The 20,473-nt window shown below is 55.7% G+C and overlaps 8 non-coding genes across 8 annotated transcripts; 6 read left to right on the forward strand and 2 right to left on the reverse strand.

The window, feature by feature from the left end:
* Window positions 1-2,361: 2,361 nt before the first annotated feature.
* On the reverse strand, window positions 2,362-2,453 carry LOC117310752 (small nucleolar RNA SNORD116). The gene has a single exon (XR_004524796.1). It is a non-coding gene; the product is annotated as a small nucleolar RNA SNORD116 (small nucleolar RNA).
* Window positions 2,454-4,923: 2,470 nt separating this feature from the next.
* LOC117310731 (small nucleolar RNA SNORD116) lies at window positions 4,924-5,015 on the reverse strand. The gene has a single exon (XR_004524775.1). It is a non-coding gene; the product is annotated as a small nucleolar RNA SNORD116 (small nucleolar RNA).
* A 2,259-nt stretch (window positions 5,016-7,274) lies between these two features.
* On the forward strand, window positions 7,275-7,366 carry LOC117310763 (small nucleolar RNA SNORD116). Its single transcript, XR_004524806.1, has one exon. It is a non-coding gene; the product is annotated as a small nucleolar RNA SNORD116 (small nucleolar RNA).
* Window positions 7,367-9,731: 2,365 nt separating this feature from the next.
* On the forward strand, window positions 9,732-9,823 carry LOC117310753 (small nucleolar RNA SNORD116). Its single transcript, XR_004524797.1, has one exon. It is a non-coding gene; the product is annotated as a small nucleolar RNA SNORD116 (small nucleolar RNA).
* Window positions 9,824-12,205: 2,382 nt separating this feature from the next.
* On the forward strand, window positions 12,206-12,297 carry LOC117310732 (small nucleolar RNA SNORD116). Its single transcript, XR_004524776.1, has one exon. It is a non-coding gene; the product is annotated as a small nucleolar RNA SNORD116 (small nucleolar RNA).
* A 2,462-nt stretch (window positions 12,298-14,759) lies between these two features.
* LOC117310754 (small nucleolar RNA SNORD116) lies at window positions 14,760-14,851 on the forward strand. The gene has a single exon (XR_004524798.1). It is a non-coding gene; the product is annotated as a small nucleolar RNA SNORD116 (small nucleolar RNA).
* A 2,408-nt stretch (window positions 14,852-17,259) lies between these two features.
* On the forward strand, window positions 17,260-17,351 carry LOC117310733 (small nucleolar RNA SNORD116). The gene has a single exon (XR_004524777.1). It is a non-coding gene; the product is annotated as a small nucleolar RNA SNORD116 (small nucleolar RNA).
* Window positions 17,352-19,816: 2,465 nt separating this feature from the next.
* Window positions 19,817-19,908, forward strand: LOC117310755 (small nucleolar RNA SNORD116). The gene has a single exon (XR_004524799.1). It is a non-coding gene; the product is annotated as a small nucleolar RNA SNORD116 (small nucleolar RNA).
* Window positions 19,909-20,473: the final 565 nt, after the last annotated feature.

Here is a 20,473-nt window from a genome sequence, read left to right on the forward strand (position 1 = left end):
GGACGGCCAGTGAGCTGAATCATGTCAGCATACAGAAGCGGCCAGATCTGAGCCATGGGGCAGGAAATGCAGCCAGTTCTCAGGTCATCGAAGCTCACGTTCCCCAGGAAAAAGACAGAAGATGAGGCTGTAGCACCGGTTTTCAGTTCCCGTGGCCAAACCTCTAGGTTTTAGCAAAGAAGTGCCACTTACCGCAACAAGGTTTAAACCAGGATCCTCATGGAATGTGCGCCAACACCCCCTGCGAGACTCCTCCTCCTCCCTTCACCAGGTATTATGGATGATACGGATGGCCCCAGGCTGCTCTGCTGCTGGGAGTCCGGCCCTGGCAGTCCACCTGGCTCGGGCTGAGAGAACACACGCGTGCCTGAGGATGGTGCACGGGCGCACCGAGGGAAAGGGCGATACCATCTAGTGATGCGTGCTCTATATCCCCTCAACATTTCATTTGCTGCCCATCGTGCCTGGGTGTCCGCACGTAAATGTGAAAGCAATGTGGCGTAGACGCCTTCACGGCGTGCCGCCATCAGGACAAAGAGCCCCGCTGTCCAACAACACCCTGGCCTCGGGCCCTGCAATTCCTCTCCTGAGCACTCTCCCCTCCATCACAGCTAAAGGATGTCTTCCGGAAACCCTGAGACACGCTCAGGGCAACTGTGCCTCCTCAGACTAAGAGCCAGTGACCTTTGGGGAACACACCAACTCTAAGCACACATGGCTCCACACAGTGGACGGCGCCCGGAAGATCAAGAGATCTTCCACAAGGGAAGGGCACACGGCCGAATATGACGGCCTCCACCAAAAGCGGCTCATAGGGACCCACGACAAAGGGCACGTGAGGAACACCTGGGCTAATCAAGGCAGACTCACCAGCAGGCATACTTCCTGGCCTGCTGTTAGACAGACGACCTACCCTTGTCGTACACACAAAGGTAATGGCATGGGAACCATTACGATGCCCAACGTGGCGGGGCAAACTGTTGCAGCAATTGGGTCTCTTGCAGTGCTGCCTGGCACTTTCACACTCTGGGTCCGTCAGTGACGTGACCTCGGTGAAACCGTGAGGCCCAGGTCCTCTAGAAGCAACGTGTTACCTACAGCCGCGCAACAAGAGAACCCGGCCAACAGCCTAGACACCTGAACCGGTATGACTTCTCTGGACTGTGGCCAGGCACGCCGTACACCACAGTCTCAAAGCACCAGCGGGTGGCAGGAGAAAAGATCCCCGCACCACACATCCTCTCGGGCCCGGAAACCTGTAGCCTTTCCTTGGCAGCCGACTCCCTTTCCGCGTGGTTTTGCCCAATGGCCTCCGGGAAGGTCTGCAATCCTCAGGGACTGCTAGGTGGGCTGGGTGTAGTACCGATGCAGGGCTGTACTGAGGAACACCTTCACATCTTCAACACAGGGAGAACGTGGACAGACAGGGACAAAACACCCCACGGCCTCCAAATCAGCCCCCATGAGAAGACACCATACTGTGCCACGAAGGCAACCATTCCCTGGCACAGGGACCCGCCATGAAGTAAATTGACCAAGGAGGGGAAACAAGCGAGACACGCCACAGATGTGCTCCCGTGTTCCCTCTCTACACTTGCCTCCAAATGTCCCTGAGGGAATACCAAAAGTGTTCCCGGAAGCCTATGACCACCATCGATCTATCCACCCACCAGTAAACCTGTGGGATTAGCCAGCCATCTCTCGTGTCTTCTTCATTCGCCTTGCCCTCCTCTCTCCACCGGGATCCCAACGTGTCAGGGAAAGATGCCAGAGCCACCCCTCACCAAAGAAGCTTGCTGTGACTTATCTTCACTAAGGCATTTTCTAGCCCTTTCACACAGCACACACAAGCCAGACACAACCCGAGGAGGAGCCCTTAGCTTGGCCAACCTCCCGGTGGCAATGGCCATTGGATTTCTCCCCTTATCAGGAGAAACCTAAACTGCATCTGGTCTCCCAAGCAGAACATGGCAAAGAAGCCTGCCCTAGGCAGGAATCCTGCTCTGACCCTGAGCCTACAGACTTCCGTTTCTTTGCGGGCACAAGGCAACGAGTAGCCGGTGGCGGAGGCCTGTAGAACTCAAGGGCAGGCGACCGGACCACCAAGGGCTCACGCTTCCTCTCCTACCCGAATGCTGAACCGTGGGCAGGGGACAGCAGTCCCTGGCTAGACCAAGGAACCCACAGACGGCACGCTCTCCCTAGCCTTCCCTCCTGGATTGGCATCCCAGGCTCCTTCCCAATGCCTCTTCTCCCCATCAGACGGCCACAAGCCTCAACTTAAACAGCGTGGCTGTGGACACCCACGGGAGCAAATGCAACGCGAACCTCTCCCTACTTTCCTTTTGGGAGCCACGTGTTGGACCTCAGTTCCAAGGAGGAGACGGCAGGGATTTCTCACTCATTTTGTTCAGATTTCCAAGGAATGCATTTGTGGAAGTCATCGTCGAGCCAAGCACATGCTCAAACGCTGGACATGCAAACTTGCAGATTCCACCACGGTACGGACAGCGAGCTGAATCACGTCAGCATACGGCAGTGAACAAAGCAAAGCCATTGGGGAAGGAAATGCAGCCAGTTCTCAGGGCATCGAAGCTCGGGTTCCCATGGAAAAGGCCAGAAGGTGAGGGTGTAGCCCCGTTGCACATGTTCCCTTGGTCAAACCTCTAGGTTTTAGGAAAGAGGTGCTACTTACCGCAACAAGGGTTAAACCAGGATCCTCATGGAATGCGGGCCAACACCCCTGTGAGGCTCCTCCTCCTCACTTCACCGGGTGTCAGGGATTATACAGATGGTCCCAGGTTGATCTGCTGCTGGAATTCCTTTCTTGGCATTCCACCTGGCTCGGGGTGAGAGAACACATGCGTCCTATAGGAGGGTGCACGGGTGCACCGAGCGAAAGGGCGATGTCCCTCAGTGATGCGTGCTTCTGTCTCCCCTCGACATGTAATTTGCTGCAGATCTTGCCTGTGGGTCCGCAGGGAAACGTGAAAGCAACATAGAGCTGACGCCTTCAGAGGGTGCGGCCATCAGGACATAGAGCACCGCTGTCCAAAATCCCCCTGGTCTCGGGCACTGCAATTCCACTCCTGAGTGCTCTCCCATCCACCACAGCAGAAGGATGTCTTCCTAAACCCCTGAGACACCCTCTGGGCAACTGTGGCCCCTCAGACTAAGAGCCGGTGCCATCTAGGGGAACACGCCCGCCCTTGGCACATATTCTTCCACACAAGTGCCACGCTCTTACGGGGAAGAGATCTTCCACAAGGAAGGGGCCTTGGCCGAATATGACGGCCTTCATCAAAAGCAGCTCGAAGGGAACCGTGACAAAGGGCACGTGAGGAACACCTGGACTGATCAAGGGAGACTCACCAGTAGGCACACTTCCTGAGCTGCTGCCAAGACAGATGACCTACCCTTGGTTCACACACAGAGGTAATGACATGGGAAACATTCTGAAGCCCAACGTGGTGGGGAAACCCTTGCAACCAAATGGCATGGGAGCCATTCCAATGCCCATTGTGGCGGAGAACACCATTGCACCAATGGGGTCAACTGCAGTGGTACCTGGCACATTCACACTCCGGGCCCGTCAGTGACGTGACCTCGGAGAAACAGTGAGGCCCGGGTCTTCTAGAAGCAATGTGTGACCCACAGCCATGCAATTAAGAGAACCCAGCCAACAGCCTAGACACCTGAACCGCTATGACTCGTCTGGCCTGTGGCCAGGCACACCGGATACCACAGTCTGGATGCACCAGCGCGTGGCAGTGAAAATGACCCCCGCACCACACACCCTCACCCGCCTTTAAATCTATAGCCTTTCCTTGGCAGCCGACTCCCTTTTTCCGCATGGTTGTGCCCAGTGACCTCCGGGAGGAGCTGCAAACCTCAGGGAACGCTACGTGGGCCAGGTTTAGTAAAGATGTTGGGCTGGACTCAGGAACACCCTCACACCTTCAACACAGGGGGAACGTGGACAGACAGGGACAAAACACCCCACGACCTCCAATCAGCCCCCATGAGAAGACACCATACTGTGCCACAAAGGCAACCATTCACTAGCATAGGGAACCCGCCATGAAGTAAATCGACCAAGGAGGGGAGAAAGGCGGGACAGTCCACAGAAGTTCTCCCGTGTTCCCTCTCTACACGTGCCTCCAAATGCTCCTGAGGGGATATCAAAAGTGTTCCTGGAAGCCTATGGCCTCTGTCAATCTGTCCACCCACAAGTAGACCATGTGGGCTTAGCCAGCCATTTCATGTGTCTTTATAGGTAGCCTTGCCCTTCCCTCTCCACCGGGATCCCAACGTGTCATGGAAAGATGCCAGAGCCACCCCTCACCAAAGAAGCTTGCTGTGACTTATCTTGACTAAGGCATTTTCTAGCCTGTTCACACAGCACACACAAGCCGGAAACAACCCGAGGAGGAGCCATCAGCTTGGCCAACCGCCCGGGGACAATGGCCCATTGGATTTCTCCCCTCATCATGAGAAACCTAAACTGCATCTGGTCTCCCAAGCAGAACATGACAAAGAGCCAGCCCTAGGCCAGGAATCCTGCTCTGACCCTGAGCATAGACTTCTCTTTCCGTGAGGGCACAAGGCAACGAGTAGCCAGGTGGCGGCGGCCTGTAGAACTCAAATGCAGTCGATAGGACCACCAACGGTTCACACGCTTCCTTTCCTAGCCGCGTGCTCGTCCGTGGCAGGGGACAGAAGTCCTGGCTCGACCAAGGAACCCAGAGACGGCACGCTGTCCCTAGCCTTCCCACCTGGATTGGCATCCAGGCTCCTTTCCCAATGGCTCTTCTACCCATGAGACGGCCACAACCCTCCACTCGATAACAACGTGGCTGTACACACACACGGCAGCAAACGCAACCTCAACCTCTCCCTACTTTCCTTTGGGAGCCACGTGCTGGACCTCAGTTCCGATGAGGAGACGGTAGGGTTTTCTCACTCATTTTGTTCAGATTTCCAAGGAATGCATTTGTGGGGGTCATCATCGATCCAAGCACATGCTCAAAACGCCGGACATGCAAAGTTGCAGATTCCACAAAGGGACGGCCAGTGAGCTGAATCATGTCAGCATACAGAAGCGGCCAGGATCTGAGCCATGGGGGCAGGAAATGCAGCCAGTTCTCAGGTCATCGAAGCTCATGTTCCCCAGGAAAAAGACAGAAGATGAGGCTGTAGCACCGGTTTTCAGTTCCCGTGGCCAAACCTCTAGGTTTTAGCAAAGAAAGTGCCACTTACCGCAACAAGGTTTAAACCAGGATCCTCATGGAATGTGCGCCAACACCCCTGCGAGACTCCTCCTCCTCCCTTCACCAGGTATTATGGATGATACGGATGGCCCCAGGCTGCTCTGCTGCTGGATTCCGGCCCTGGCAGTCCACCTGGCTCGGGCTGAGAGAACACACGCGTGCCTGAGGATGGTGCACGGGCGCCACCGAGGGGAAAGGGCGATACCATCTAGTGATGCGTGCTCTATATCCCCTCAACATTTCATTTGCTGCCCATCGTGCCTGGGTGTCCGCACGTAAATGTGAAAGCAATGTGGCGTAGACGCCTTCCACGGCGTGCAGCCATCAGGACAAAGAGCCCCGCTGTCCAACAACACCCTGGCCTCGGGCCCTGCAATTCCTCTCCTGAGCACTCTCCCCTCCATCACAGCTAAAGGATGTCTTCCGGAAACCCTGAGACACGCTCAGGCAACTGTGCCTCCTCAGACTAAGAGCCAGTGACCTTTGGGGAACACACCAACTCTAAGCACACATGGCTCCACACAGTGGGACGCGCCCGGAAGATCAAGAGATCTTCCACAAGGGAAGGGCACACGGCCGAATATGACGGCCTCCACCAAAAGCGGCTCATAGGGACCCACGACAAAGGGCACGTGAGGAACACCTGGCTAATCAAGGCAGACTCACCAGCAGGCATACTTCCTGGCCTGCTGTTAGGACAGACGACCTACCCTTGTCGTACACACAAAGGTAATGGCATGGGAACCATTACGATGCCCAACGTGGCGGGGCAAACTGTTGCAGCAATTGGGTCTCTGCAGTGCTGCCTGGCACTTTCACACTCTGGGTCCGTCAGTGACGTGACCTCGGTGAAACCGTGAGGCCCAGGTCCTCTAGAAGCAACGTGTTACCTACAGCCGCGCAACAAGACCCGGCCAACAGCCTAGACACCTGAACCGGTATGACTTCTCTGGACTGTGGCCAGGCACGCCGTACACCACAGTCTCAAAGCACCAGCGGGTGGCAGGAGAAAAGATCCCCGCACCACACATCCTCTCGGGCCCGGAAACCTGTAGCCTTTCCTTGGCAGCCGACTCCCTTTCGCGTGGTTTTGCCCAATGACCTCCGGGAAGGTCTGCAATCCTCAGGGACTGCTAGGTGGGCTGGGTGTAGTACCGATGCAGGGCTGTACTGAGGAACACCTTCACATCTTCAACACAGGGAGAACGTGGACCAGTGGAAGATCTCCCCACGGCTTCCAATCGTCCCCATGTGGAAGCACCATATGTGCCAAGGCAACCATTCCCTGGCAGGGACACTGGCTCTTGAAGTCTGACCAAGGAGGGGACAGTTGCGAGACGTGCCTCAGGGTTTCCCGAAGACATCCTTTTGCCTCCAATGGAGGGGAGAGTGCTCAAAAGAGGAATTGCAGGGCCTATGACCACCAGGGTTCTTGGACAGCGGTAAACCTGTCCTGATGGCCAGCCTGAAGGCGTCTTCTTCATTGCCTTCACTTCTCCCTGCGGACACACAGGCAAGAAGGGCAGCAAATGAAATGTTGAGGGGATATAGAGCACGCATCACTAGATGGTATCGCCCTTTACCTCGGTGGCGCCCGGCACCATCCTCAAGCACGCGTGTGTTCTCTCACCCCGAGCCAGGTGGAATGCCAGGCCAGGAATCCCCAGCAGAAGCCTGGGGCCATCCGTTCATCTGTAATACCCAGTGAAGGGAGGAGGAGGAGTCTCACAGGGGTGTGGCCCACATTCCATGAGGATCCTGGTTTACCCTTGTTGCGGTAAGTGGCACTTCTTTGCTAAACCTAGAGGTTTGCACCACGGGAACTGAAACCTGACTACAGCCTCATCTTCTGTCCTTTTCTGGGGCAGAGCTTCGTGACCTGAGAACTGGCTGCATTTCCTGCCCCATGGCTCAGATCCTCTCCGCTTCTGTATGCTGACATGATTCAGCTCATGGCGCCCTTGGTGGAATCTGCAACTTTGCAGTCCGGGTTTGGCATGTGCTTGATCGACGTAGACCCCCACAAATGCATTCCTTGGAAATCTGAACAAAATGAGTGAGAAAACCCTACCGTCTCCTCATCGGAACTGAGGTCCAGCACGTGGCTCCAAAAGGAAAGAGGAGAGGTTGAGGTTGCATTTGCTGCCGTGTGTGGTACAGCCACGTGTTCAGTGGAGGTTGTGGCCGTCTCATGGGGAAAGACCATTGGGAAGGAGCCTGGATGCCAATCCAGGGGAAGCTAGGCAGCGTGCCGTCTCTGGTTTTTGGTCGGCCGGACTTGCTGTCCCCTGCCACGGACGAGCATGCGGCTAGGAGAGGAAGTGAGCCGTTGTGATCCTATCGCCTGCATTTGAGTTCTACAGCCGCCCCACCGGCTACTCGTTGCCTTGTGCCCGCACGGAAACGAAGCTATGCTCAGGTTCAGAGCAGGATTCCTGCCTAAGGCAGGCTCTTTGTCTGTTCTGCTTGGGACCAGATGCAGTTTAGTTTCTCATGATGAGGGGAGAAATCCAATGGGCCATTGTCCCCCGGAAGTTGGCCAAGCTGATGGCTCCTCCTCGGGTTGTTTCCGGCTGTGTGTCTGTGTGAACAGGCTAGAAAATGCCTTAGTCAAGATAATCACAGCAAGCTTCTTGTGGGGGTGGCTCTGGCATCTTTCCGTGACACGTTGGGATCCGGTGGAGAGGAAGGGCAAGGCTACCTTAAGACACATGAAATGGCTGGCTAAGCCCACATGTCTACTGGTGGGTGGACAGATTGACAGAGGCCATAGGCTTCCAGAACACTTTTGATATCCCCTCAGGAGCATTTGAGGCACGTGTAGAGAGGGAACCGGGAGAACTTCTGTGGACTGTCCCGCCTTTTTCCCTCCCTTGGTCGATTTACTTCATGGCGGGTCCCTGCGCTGTGATGGTTGCCTTTGTGGCACAGTATGGTGTCTTCTCATGGGGGCTGATTTGGAGGCGTGGGGTGTTTGTCCCTGTCTTCCACGTTCCCTGTGTTGAAGGTGTGAAGGTGTTCTGATCCAGCCCAACATCTTTACTAAACCTGGCCCACTGCGTTCCCTGAGTTTGCAGCTCCTCCGGAGGTCACTGGGCACAACCATGCGGAAAAAAGGGAGTCGGCTGCCAGGAAAGGCTATAGATTTAAGGCAGGGAGGATGTGTGGTGCGGGGTCATTTTCACTGCCACGCGCTGGTGATCAGACGTGGTATCCGGTGTGCCTGGCCACAGGCCAGACGAGTCATAGCGGTTCAGTGTCTAGGCTGTTGGCTGGGTTCTCTTAATTGCATGGCTGTGGTCACACATTGCTTCTAGAAGACCCTGGGCCTCACTGTTTCTCCGAGGTCACGTCACTGACGGGCCCGAGTGTGAATGTGCCAGGTACCACTGCAGTTGCCCATTGGTGCAATGGTTTCTCCGCCACAATGGCATTGGAATGGCTCCCATGCCATTTGGTTGCAAGGGTTTCCCCACCACGTTGGGCTTCAGAATGTTCCCGCACTACCTCTGTGTGTGAACCAAGGGTAGGTCATCTGTCTTGGCAGCAGCTCAGGAAGTGTGCCTACTGGTGAGTCTCCCTGATCATCCAGGTGTTCCTCACGTGCCCTTTGTCCGGTTCCCTTCGAGCTGCTTTTGATGAAGGCCGTCATATTCGGCCAAGGGCCCTTCCCTTGTGAAAGATCTCTTCCCGTAGAGCGTGCACTTGTGTGGAAGAATATGTGCCAAGGGCGGGCGTGTTCCCCTAATGGCACCGGCTCTTAGTCTGAGGGGCACAGTTGCCCAGAGGGTGTCTCAGGGGTTAGGAAGAATCCTTTTCGCTGTGTGGAGGGAGAGCACTCAGGAGTGGAATTGCAGTGCCAGACCAGGGTTTTTGGAAGCGGCTCTTGTCCTGATGGCCACACCCTCTGAAGGCGTCAGCTCTATGTTGCTTTCACGTTTCCTGCGGACCCACAGGCAAGATCTGCAGCAAATAACATGTCGAGGGGAGACAGAGCACGCATCACTGAGGGTATCGCCCTTTCCTCGGTGCACCCGTGCACCCTCCTATAGGACGCATGTGTTCTCTCACCCCGAGCCAGGTGGAATGCCAAGAAAGGAATTCCAGCAGCAGATCAACCTGGGACCATCTGTATAATCCCTGACCCCGGTGAAGTGAGGAGGAGGAGTCTCACAGGGTGTTGGCCCGCATTCCATGAGGATCCTGGTTTAACCCTTGTTGCGGTAAGTAGCACCTCTTTGCTAAACCTAGAGGTTTGACCAAGGGAACATGTGCAACGGGGCTACACCCTCACCTTCTGGCCTTTTCCGGGAACCCGAGCTTCGATGCCCTGAGAACTGGCTGCATTTCCTTCCCCAATGGCTTTGCTTTGTTCACTGCCTATGCTGACGTGATTCAGCTCGCTGTCCGTACCGTGGTGGAATCTGCAAGTTTGCATGTCCAGCGTTTGAGCATGTGCTTGGCTCGACGATGACTTCCACAAATGCATTCCTTGGAAATCTGAACAAAATGAGTGAGAAATCCCTGCCGTCTCCTCCTTGGAACTGAGGTCCAACACGTGGCTCCCAAAAGGAAAGTAGGGAGGGTTCGCGTTGCATTTGCTCCCGTGGGTGTCCACAGCCACGCTGTTTAAGTTGAGGCTTGTGGCCGTCTGATGGGGAGAAGAGGCATTGGGAAAGGAGCCTGGGATGCCAATCCAGGAGGGAAGGCTAGGGAGAGCGTGCCGTCTGTGGGTTCCTTGGTCTAGCCAGGACTGCTGTCCCTGCCACGGTTCAGCATTCGGGTAGGAGAGGAAGCGTGAGCCCTTGGTGGTCCGGTCGCCTGCCCTTGAGTTCTACAGGCCCCGCCACCGGCTACTCGTTGCCTTGTGCCCGCAAAGAAAGAAGTCTGTCTCAGGGTCAGAGCAGGATTCCTGGCCTAGGGCAGGCTTCTTTGCCATGTTCTGCTTGGGAGACCAGATGCAGTTTAGGTTTCTCCTGATAAGGGGAGAAATCCAATGGGCCATTGCCCCGGGAGTTGGCCAAGCTAAGGGCTCCTCCTCGGTTTGTGTCTGGCTTGTGTGTGCTGTGTGAAAGCTAGAAAATGCCTTAGTGAAGATAAGTCACAGCAAGCTTCTTTGGTGAGGGGTGGCTCTGGCATCTTTCCCTGACACGTTGGGATCCCGGTGGAGAGAGGAGGGCAAGGCGAATGAAAGACACAGAGATGGCTGGCTAATCCCACAGGTTTACTGGTGGTGGATAGATCGATGGTGGTCATAGGCTTCCGGGAACACTTTTGGTATTCCCTCAGGGCATTTGGAGGCAAGTGTAGAGAGGGAACACGGGAGCACATCTGTGGCGTGTCTCGCTTTTTCCCCTCCTTGGTCAATTTACTTCATGGCGGGTCCCTGTGCCAGGGAATGGTTGCCTTCGTGGCACAGTATGGTGTCTTCTCATGGGGGCTGATTTGGAGGCCGTGGGGTGTTTTGTCCCTGTCTGTCCACGTTCTCCCTGTGTTGAAGATGTGAGGGTGTTCCTCAGTACAGCCTGCATCGGTACTACACCCAGCCCACCTAGCAGTCCCTGAGGATTGCAGACCTTCCCGGAGGTCATTGGGCAAAACCACGCGGAAAGGGAGTCGGCTGCCAAGGAAAGGCTACAGGTTTCCGGCCCGAGAGGATGTGTGGTGCGGGATCTTTTCTCCTGCCACCCGCTGGTGCTTTGAGACTGTGGTGTACGGCGTGCCTGGCCACAGTCCAGAGAAGTCATACCGGTTCAGGTGTCTAGGCTGTTGGCCGGGTTCTCTTGTTGCGCGGCTGTAGGTACACGTTGCTTCTAGAGGACCTGGGCCTCACGGTTTCACCGAGGTCACGTCACTGACGGACCCAGAGTGTGAAAGTGCCAGGCAGCACTGCAAGAGACCCAATTGCTGCAACAGTTTGCCCCGCCACGTTGGGCATCGTAATGGTTCCCATGCCATTACCTTTGTGTGTACGACAAGGGTAGGTCGTCTGTCCTAACAGCAGGCCAGGAAGTATGCCTGCTGGTGAGTCTGCCTTGATTAGCCCAGGTGTTCCTCACGTGCCCTTTGTCGTGGGTCCCTATGAGCCGCTTTTGGTGGAGGCCGTCATATTCGGCCGTGTGCCCTTCCCTTGTGGAAGATCTCTTGATCTTCCGGGCGCGTCCACTGTGTGGAGCCATGTGTGCTTAGAGTTGGTGTGTTCCCCAAGGTCACTGGCTCTTAGTCTGAGGAGGCACAGTTGCCCTGAGCGTGTCTCAGGGTTTCCGGAAGACATCCTTTAGCTGTGATGGAGGGGAGAGTGCTCAGGAGAGGAATTGCAGGGCCCGAGGCCAGGGTGTTGTTGGACAGCGGGGCTCTTTGTCCTGATGGCGGCACGCCGTGAAGGCGTCTACGCCACATTGCTTTCACATTTACGTGCGGACACCCAGGCACGATGGGCAGCAAATGAAATGTTGAGGGGATATAGAGCACGCATCACTAGATGGTATCGCCCTTTCCCTCGGTGCGCCCGTGCACCATCCTCAGGCACGCGTGTGTTCTCTCAGCCCGAGCCAGGTGGACTGCCAGGGCCGGAATCCAGCAGCAGAGCAGCCTGGGGCCATCCGTATCATCCATAATACCTGGTGAAGGGAGGAGGAGGAGTCTCGCGGGGTGTTGGCGCACATTCCATGAGGATCCTGGTTTAAACCTTGTTGCGGTAAGTGGCACTTCTTTGCTAAAACCTAGAGGTTTGGCCACGGGAACTGAAAACCGGTGCTACAGCCTCATCTTCTGTCTTTTCCTGGGAACATGAGCTTCGATGACCTGAGAACTGGCTGCATTTCCTGCCCCATGGCTCAGATCTGGCCGCTTCTGTATGCTGACATGATTCAGCTCACTGGCCGTCCCTTGGTGGAATCTGCAACTTTGCATGTCCGGCGTTTGAGCATGTGCTTGGATCGATGATGACCCCCACAAATGCATTCCTTGGAAATCTGAACAAAATGAGTGAGAAAACCCTACCGTCTCCTCATCGGAACTGAGGTCCAGCACGTGGCTCCCAAAAGGAAAGTAGGGAGAGGTTGAGGTTGCGTTTGCTGCCGTGTGTGTGTACAGCCACGTTGTTCGAGTGGAGGGTTGTGGCCGTCTCATGGGGAGAAGAGCCATTGGGAAAGGAGCCTGGGATGCCAATCCAGGTGGGAAGGCTAGGGACAGCGTGCCGTCTCTGGGTTCCTTGGTCGAGCCAGGACTTCTGTCCCCTGCCACGGACGAGCACGCGGCTAGGAAAGGAAGCGTGAACCGTTGGTGGTCCTATCGACTGCATTTGAGTTCTACAGGCCGCCGCCACCGGCTACTCGTTGCCTTGTGCCCTCACGGAAAGAGAAGTCTATGCTCAGGGTCAGAGCAGGATTCCTGGCCTAGGGCTGGCTCTTTGTCATGTTCTGCTTGGGAGACCAGATGCAGTTTAGGTTTCTCATGATGAGGGAGAAATCCAATGGGCCATTGTCCCCGGGCGGTTGGCCAAGCTGATGGCTCCTCCTCGGGTTGTTTCCGGCTTGTGTGTGCTGTGTGAACAGGCTAGAAAATGCCTTAGTCAAGATAAGTCACAGCAAGCTTCTTTGGTGAGGGGTGGCTCTGGCATCTTTCCATGACACGTTGGGATCCCGTGGAGAGGGAAGGGCAAGGCTACCTATAAAGACACATGAAATGGCTGGCTAAGCCCACATGTCTACTTGTGGGTGGACAGATTGACAGAGGCCATAGGCTTCCAGGAACACTTTTGATATCCCCTCAGGAGCATTTGGAGGCACGTGTAGAGAGGGAACACGGGAGAACTTCTGTGGACTGTCCCGCCTTTCTCCCCTCCTTGGTCGATTTACTTCATGGCGGGTCCCTATGCTAGTGAATGGTTGCCTTTGTGGCACAGTATGGTGTCTTCTCATGGGGGCTGATTTGGAGGTCGTGGGGTGTTTTGTCCCTGTCTGTCCACGTTCCCCCTGTGTTGAAGGTGTGAGGGTGTTCCTGAGTCCAGCCCAACATCTTTACTAAACCTGGCCCACATAGCGTTCCCTGAGGTTTGCAGCTCCTCCCGGAGGTCACTGGGCACAACCATGCGGAAAAAGGGAGTCGGCTGCCAAGGAAAGGCTATAGATTTAAAGGCGGGTGAGGGTGTGTGGTGCGGGGGTCATTTTCACTGCCACGCGCTGGTGCATCCAGACTGTGGTATCCGGTGTGCCTGGCCACAGGCCAGACGAGTCATAGCGGTTCAGGTGTCTAGGCTGTTGGCTGGGTTCTCTTAATTGCATGGCTGTGGGTCACACATTGCTTCTAGAAGACCCGGGCCTCACTGTTTCTCCGAGGTCACGTCACTGACGGGCCCGGAGTGTGAATGTGCCAGGTACCACTGCAGTTGACCCCATTGGTGCAATGGTGTTCTCCGCCACAATGGGCATTGGAATGGCTCCCATGCCATTTGGTTGCAAGGGTTTCCCCACCACGTTGGGCTTCAGAATGTTTCCCATGTCATTACCTCTGTGTGTGAACCAAGGGTAGGTCATCTGTCTTGGCAGCAGCTCAGGAAGTGTGCCTACTGGTGAGTCTCCCTTGATCAGTCCAGGTGTTCCTCACGTGCCCTTTGTCACGGTTCCCTTCGAGCTGCTTTTGATGAAGGCCGTCATATTCGGCCAAGGCCCCTTCCCTTGTGGAAGATCTCTTCCCCGTAAGAGCGTGGCACTTGTGTGGAAGAATATGTGCCAAGGGCGGGCGTGTTCCCCTAGATGGCACCGGCTCTTAGTCTGAGGGGCCACAGTTGCCCAGAGGGTGTCTCAGGGGTTAGGAAGACATCCTTCTGCTGTGGTGGATGGGAGAGCACTCAGGAGTGGAATTGCAGTGCCCGAGACCAGGGGGATTTTGGACAGCGGTGCTCTATGTCCTGATGGCCGCACCCTCTGAAGGCGTCAGCTCTATGTTGCTTTCACGTTTCCCTGCGGACCCACAGGCAAGATCTGCAGCAAATTACATGTCGAGGGGAGACAGAGCACGCATCACTGAGGGACATCGCCCTTTCGCTCGGTGCACCCGTGCACCCTCCTATAGGACGCATGTGTTCTCTCACCCCGAGCCAGGTGGAATGCCAAGAAAGGAATTCCAGCAGCAGATCAACCTGGGACCATCTGTATAATCCCTGACACCCGGTGAAGTGAGGAGGAGGAGCCTCACAGGGGTGTTGGCCCGCATTCCATGAGGATCCTGGTTTAACCCTTGTTGCGGTAAGTAGCACCTCTTTCCTAAAACCTAGAGGTTTGACCAAGGGAACATGTGCAACGGGGCTACACCCTCACCTTCTGGCCTTTTCCATGGGAACCCGAGCTTCGATGCCCTGAGAACTGGCTGCATTTCCTTCCCCATGGCTTTGCTTTGTTCACTGCCGTATGCTGACGTGATTCAGCTCGCTGTCCGTACCGTGGTGGAATCTGCAAGTTTGCATGTCCAGCGTTTGAGCATGTGCTTGGCTCGACGATGACTTCCACAAATGCATTCCTTGGAAATCTGAACAAAATGAGTGAGAAATCCCTGCCGTCTCCTCCTTGGAACTGAGGTCCAACACGTGGCTCCCAAAAGGAAAGTAGGGAGAGGTTCGCGTTGCATTTGCTCCCGTGGGTGTCCACAGCCACGCTGTTTAAGTTGAGGCTTGTGGCCGTCTGATGGGGAGAAGAGGCATTGGGAAAGGAGCCTGGGATGCCAATCCAGGAGGGAAGGCTAGGGAGAGCGTGCCGTCTGTGGGTTCCTTGGTCTAGCCAGGACTGCTGTCCCCTGCCACGGTTCAGCATTCGGGTAGGAGAGGAAGCGTGAGCCCTTGGTGGTCCGGTCGCCTGCCCTTGAGTTCTACAGGCCTCCGCCACCGGCTACTCGTTGCCTTGTGCCCGCAAAGAAACGGAAGTCTGTAGGCTCAGGGTCAGAGCAGGATTCCTGGCCTAGGGCAGGCTTCTTTGCCATGTTCTGCTTGGGAGACCAGATGCAGTTTAGGTTTCTCCTGATAAGGGGAGAAATCCAATGGGCCATTGCCACCGGGAGGTTGGCCAAGCTAAGGGCTCCTCCTCGGGTTGTGTCTGGCTTGTGTGTGCTGTGTGAAAGGGCTAGAAAATGCCTTAGTGAAGATAAGTCACAGCAAGCTTCTTTGGTGAGGGGTGGCTCTGGCATCTTTCCCTGACACGTTGGGATCCCGGTGGAGAGAGGAGGGCAAGGCGAATGAAGAAGACACGAGAGATGGCTGGCTAATCCCACAGGTTTACTGGTGGGTGGATAGATCGATGGTGGTCATAGGCTTCCGGGAACACTTTTGGTATTCCCTCAGGGACATTTGGAGGCAAGTGTAGAGAGGGAACACGGGAGCACATCTGTGGCGTGTCTCGCTTGTTTCCCCTCCTTGGTCAATTTACTTCATGGCGGGTCCCTGTGCCAGGGAATGGTTGCCTTCGTGGCACAGTATGGTGTCTTCTCATGGGGGCTGATTTGGAGGCCGTGGGGTGTTTTGTCCCTGTCTGTCCACATTCTCCCTGTGTTGAAGATGTGAAGGTGTTCCTCAGTACAGCCCTGCATCGGTACTACACCCAGCCCACCTAGCAGTCCCTGAGGATTGCAGACCTTCCCGGAGGTCATTGGGCAAAACCACGCGGAAAGGGAGTCGGCTGCCAAGGAAAGGCTACAGGTTTCCGGGCCCGAGAGGATGTGTGGTGCGGGGATCTTTTCTCCTGCCACCCGCTGGTGCTTTGAGACTGTGGTGTACGGCGTGCCTGGCCACAGTCCAGAGAAGTCATACCGGTTCAGGTGTCTAGGCTGTTGGTCGGGTTCTCTTGTTGCGCGGCTGTAGGTAACACGTTGCTTCTAGAGGACCTGGGCCTCACGGTTTCACCGAGGTCACGTCACTGACGGACCCAGAGTGTGAAAGTGCCAGGCAGCACTGCAAGAGACCCAATTGCTGCAACAGTTTGCCCCGCCACGTTGGGCATCGTAATGGTTCCCATGCCATTACCTTTGTGTGTACGACAAGGGTAGGTCGTCTGTCCTAACAGCAGGCCAGGAAGTATGCCTGCTGGTGAGTCTGCCTTGATTAGCCCAGGTGTTCCTCACGTGCCCTTTGTCGTGGGTCCCTATGAGCCGCTTTTGGTGGAGGCCGTCATATTCGGCCGTGTGCCCTTCCCTTGTGGAAGATCTCTTGATCTTCCGGGCGCGTCCACTGTGTGGAGCCATGTGTGCTTAGAGTTGGTGTGTTCCCCAAAGGTCACTGGCTCTTAGTCTGAGGAGGCACAGTTGCCCTGAGCGTGTCTCAGGGTTTCCGGAAGACATCCTTTAGCTGTGATGGAGGGGAGAGTGCTCAGGAGAGGAATTGCAGGGCCCGAGGCCAGGGTGTTGTTGGACAGCGGGGCTCTTTGTCCTGATGGCGGCACGCCGTGAAGGCGTCTACGCCACATTGCTTTCACATTTACGTGCGGACACCCAGGCACGATGGGCAGCAAATGAAATGTTGAGGGGATATAGAGCACGCATCACTAGATGGTATCGCCCTTTCCCTCGGTGCGCCCGTGCACCATCCTCAGGCACGCGTGTGTTCTCTCAGCCCGAGCCAGGTGGACTGCCAGGGCCGGACTCCCAGCAGCAGAGCAGCCTGGGGCCATCCGTATCATCCATAATACCTGGTGAAGGGAGGAGGAGGAGTCTCGCAGGGGTGTTGGCGCACATTCCATGAGGATCCTGGTTTAAACCTTGTTGCGGTAAGTGGCACTTCTTTGCTAAAACCTAGAGGTTTGGCCACGGGAACTGAAAACGGTGCTACAGCCTCATCTTCTGTCTTTTTCCTGGGGAACATGAGCTTCGATGACCTGAGAACTGGCTGCATTTCCTGCCCCATGGCTCAGATCTGGCCGCTTCTGTATGCTGACATGATTCAGCTCACTGGCCGTCCCTTGGTGGAATCTGCAACTTTGCATGTCCGGCGTTTGAGCATGTGCTTGGATCGATGATGACCCCCACAAATGCATTCCTTGGAAATCTGAACAAAATGAGTGAGAAAACCCTACCGTCTCCTCATCGGAACTGAGGTCCAGCACGTGGCTCCCAAAAGGAAAGTAGGGAGAGGTTGAGGTTGCGTTTGCTGCCGTGTGTGTGTACAGCCACGTTGTTCGAGTGGAGGGTTGTGGCCGTCTCATGGGGAGAAGAGCCATTGGGAAAGGAGCCTGGGATGCCAATCCAGGTGGGAAGGCTAGGGACAGCGTGCCGTCTCTGGGTTCCTTGGTCGAGCCAGGACTTCTGTCCCCTGCCACGGACGAGCACGCGGCTAGGAAAGGAAGCGTGAACCGTTGGTGGTCCTATCGACTGCATTTGAGTTCTACAGGCCGCCGCCACCGGCTACTCGTTGCCTTGTGCCCTCACGGAAAGAGAAGTCTATGCTCAGGGTCAGAGCAGGATTCCTGGCCTAGGGCTGGCTCTTTGTCATGTTCTGCTTGGGAGACCAGATGCAGTTTAGGTTTCTCATGATGAGGGGAGAAATCCAATGGGCCATTGTCCCCGGGCGGTTGGCCAAGCTGATGGCTCCTCCTCGGGTTGTTTCCGGCTTGTGTGTGCTGTGTGAACAGGCTAGAAAATGCCTTAGTCAAGATAAGTCACAGCAAGCTTCTTTGGTGAGGGGTGGCTCTGGCATCTTTCCATGACACGTTGGGATCCCGGTGGAGAGGGAAGGGCAAGGCTACCTATAAAGACACATGAAATGGCTGGCTAAGCCCACATGTCTACTTGTGGGTGGACAGATTGACAGAGGCCATAGGCTTCCAGGAACACTTTTGATATCCCCTCAGGAGCATTTGGAGGCACGTGTAGAGAGGGAACACGGGAGAACTTCTGTGGACTGTCCCGCCTTTCTCCCCTCCTTGGTCGATTTACTTCATGGCGGGTCCCTATGCTAGTGAATGGTTGCCTTTGTGGCACAGTATGGTGTCTTCTCATGGGGGCTGATTTGGAGGTCGTGGGGTGTTTTGTCCCTGTCTGTCCACGTTCCCCCTGTGTTGAAGGTGTGAGGGTGTTCCTGAGTCCAGCCCAACATCTTTACTAAACCTGGCCCACATAGCGTTCCCTGAGGTTTGCAGCTCCTCCCGGAGGTCACTGGGCACAACCATGCGGAAAAAAGGGAGTCGGCTGCCAAGGAAAGGCTATAGATTTAAAGGCGGGTGAGGGTGTGTGGTGCGGGGGTCATTTTCACTGCCACGCGCTGGTGCATCCAGACTGTGGTATCCGGTGTGCCTGGCCACAGGCCAGACGAGTCATAGCGGTTCAGGTGTCTAGGCTGTTGGCTGGGTTCTCTTAATTGCATGGCTGTGGGTCACACATTGCTTCTAGAAGACCCGGGCCTCACTGTTTCTCCGAGGTCACGTCACTGACGGGCCCGGAGTGTGAATGTGCCAGGTACCACTGCAGTTGACCCCATTGGTGCAATGGTGTTCTCCGCCACAATGGGCATTGGAATGGCTCCCATGCCATTTGGTTGCAAGGGTTTCCCCACCACGTTGGGCTTCAGAATGTTTCCCATGTCATTACCTCTGTGTGTGAACCAAGGGTAGGTCATCTGTCTTGGCAGCAGCTCAGGAAGTGTGCCTACTGGTGAGTCTCCCTTGATCAGTCCAGGTGTTCCTCACGTGCCCTTTGTCACGGTTCCCTTCGAGCTGCTTTTGATGAAGGCCGTCATATTCGGCCAAGGCCCCTTCCCTTGTGGAAGATCTCTTCCCCGTAAGAGCGTGGCACTTGTGTGGAAGAATATGTGCCAAGGGCGGGCGTGTTCCCCTAGATGGCACCGGCTCTTAGTCTGAGGGGCCACAGTTGCCCAGAGGGTGTCTCAGGGGTTTAGGAAGACATCCTTCTGCTGTGGTGGATGGGAGAGCACTCAGGAGTGGAATTGCAGTGCCCGAGACCAGGGGATTTTGGACAGCGGTGCTCTATGTCCTGATGGCCGCACCCTCTGAAGGCGTCAGCTCTATGTTGCTTTCACGTTTCCCTGCGGACCCACAGGCAAGATCTGCAGCAAATTACATGTCGAGGGGAGACAGAGCACGCATCACTGAGGGACATCGCCCTTTCGCTCGGTGCACCCGTGCACCCTCCTATAGGACGCATGTGTTCTCTCACCCCGAGCCAGGTGGAATGCCAAGAAAGGAATTCCAGCAGCAGATCAACCTGGGACCATCTGTATAATCCCTGACACCCGGTGAAGTGAGGAGGAGGAGCCTCACAGGGGTGTTGGCCCGCATTCCATGAGGATCCTGGTTTAACCCTTGTTGCGGTAAGTAGCACCTCTTTCCTAAAACCTAGAGGTTTGACCAAGGGAACATGTGCAACGGGGCTACACCCTCACCTTCTGGCCTTTTCCATGGGAACCCGAGCTTCGATGCCCTGAGAACTGGCTGCATTTCCTTCCCAATGGCTTTGCTTTGTTCACTGCCGTATGCTGACGTGATTCAGCTCGCTGTCCGTACCGTGGTGGAATCTGCAAGTTTGCATGTCCAGCGTTTGAGCATGTGCTTGGCTCGACGATGACTTCCACAAATGCATTCCTTGGAAATCTGAACAAAATGAGTGAGAAATCCCTGCCGTCTCCTCCTTGGAACTGAGGTCCAACACGTGGCTCCCAAAAGGAAAGTAGGGAGAGGTTCGCGTTGCATTTGCTCCCGTGGGTGTCCACAGCCACGCTGTTTAAGTTGAGGCTTGTGGCCGTCTGATGGGGAGAAGAGGCATTGGGAAAGGAGCCTGGGATGCCAATCCAGGAGGGAAGGCTAGGGAGAGCGTGCCGTCTGTGGGTTCCTTGGTCTAGCCAGGACTGCTGTCCCCTGCCACGGTTCAGCATTCGGGTAGGAGAGGAAGCGTGAGCCCTTGGTGGTCCGGTCGCCTGCCCTTGAGTTCTACAGGCCTCCGCCACCGGCTACTCGTTGCCTTGTGCCCGCAAAGAAACGGAAGTCTGTAGGCTCAGGGTCAGAGCAGGATTCCTGGCCTAGGGCAGGCTTCTTTGCCATGTTCTGCTTGGGAGACCAGATGCAGTTTAGGTTTCTCCTGATAAGGGGAGAAATCCAATGGGCCATTGCCACCGGGAGGTTGGCCAAGCTAAGGGCTCCTCCTCGGGTTGTGTCTGGCTTGTGTGTGCTGTGTGAAAGGGCTAGAAAATGCCTTAGTGAAGATAAGTCACA

This window comes from Tursiops truncatus, unplaced genomic scaffold (assembly GCF_011762595.2).
Source record: "Tursiops truncatus isolate mTurTru1 unplaced genomic scaffold, mTurTru1.mat.Y mat_scaffold_137_arrow_ctg1, whole genome shotgun sequence".
Lineage (NCBI taxonomy): Eukaryota > Metazoa > Chordata > Mammalia > Artiodactyla > Delphinidae > Tursiops > Tursiops truncatus.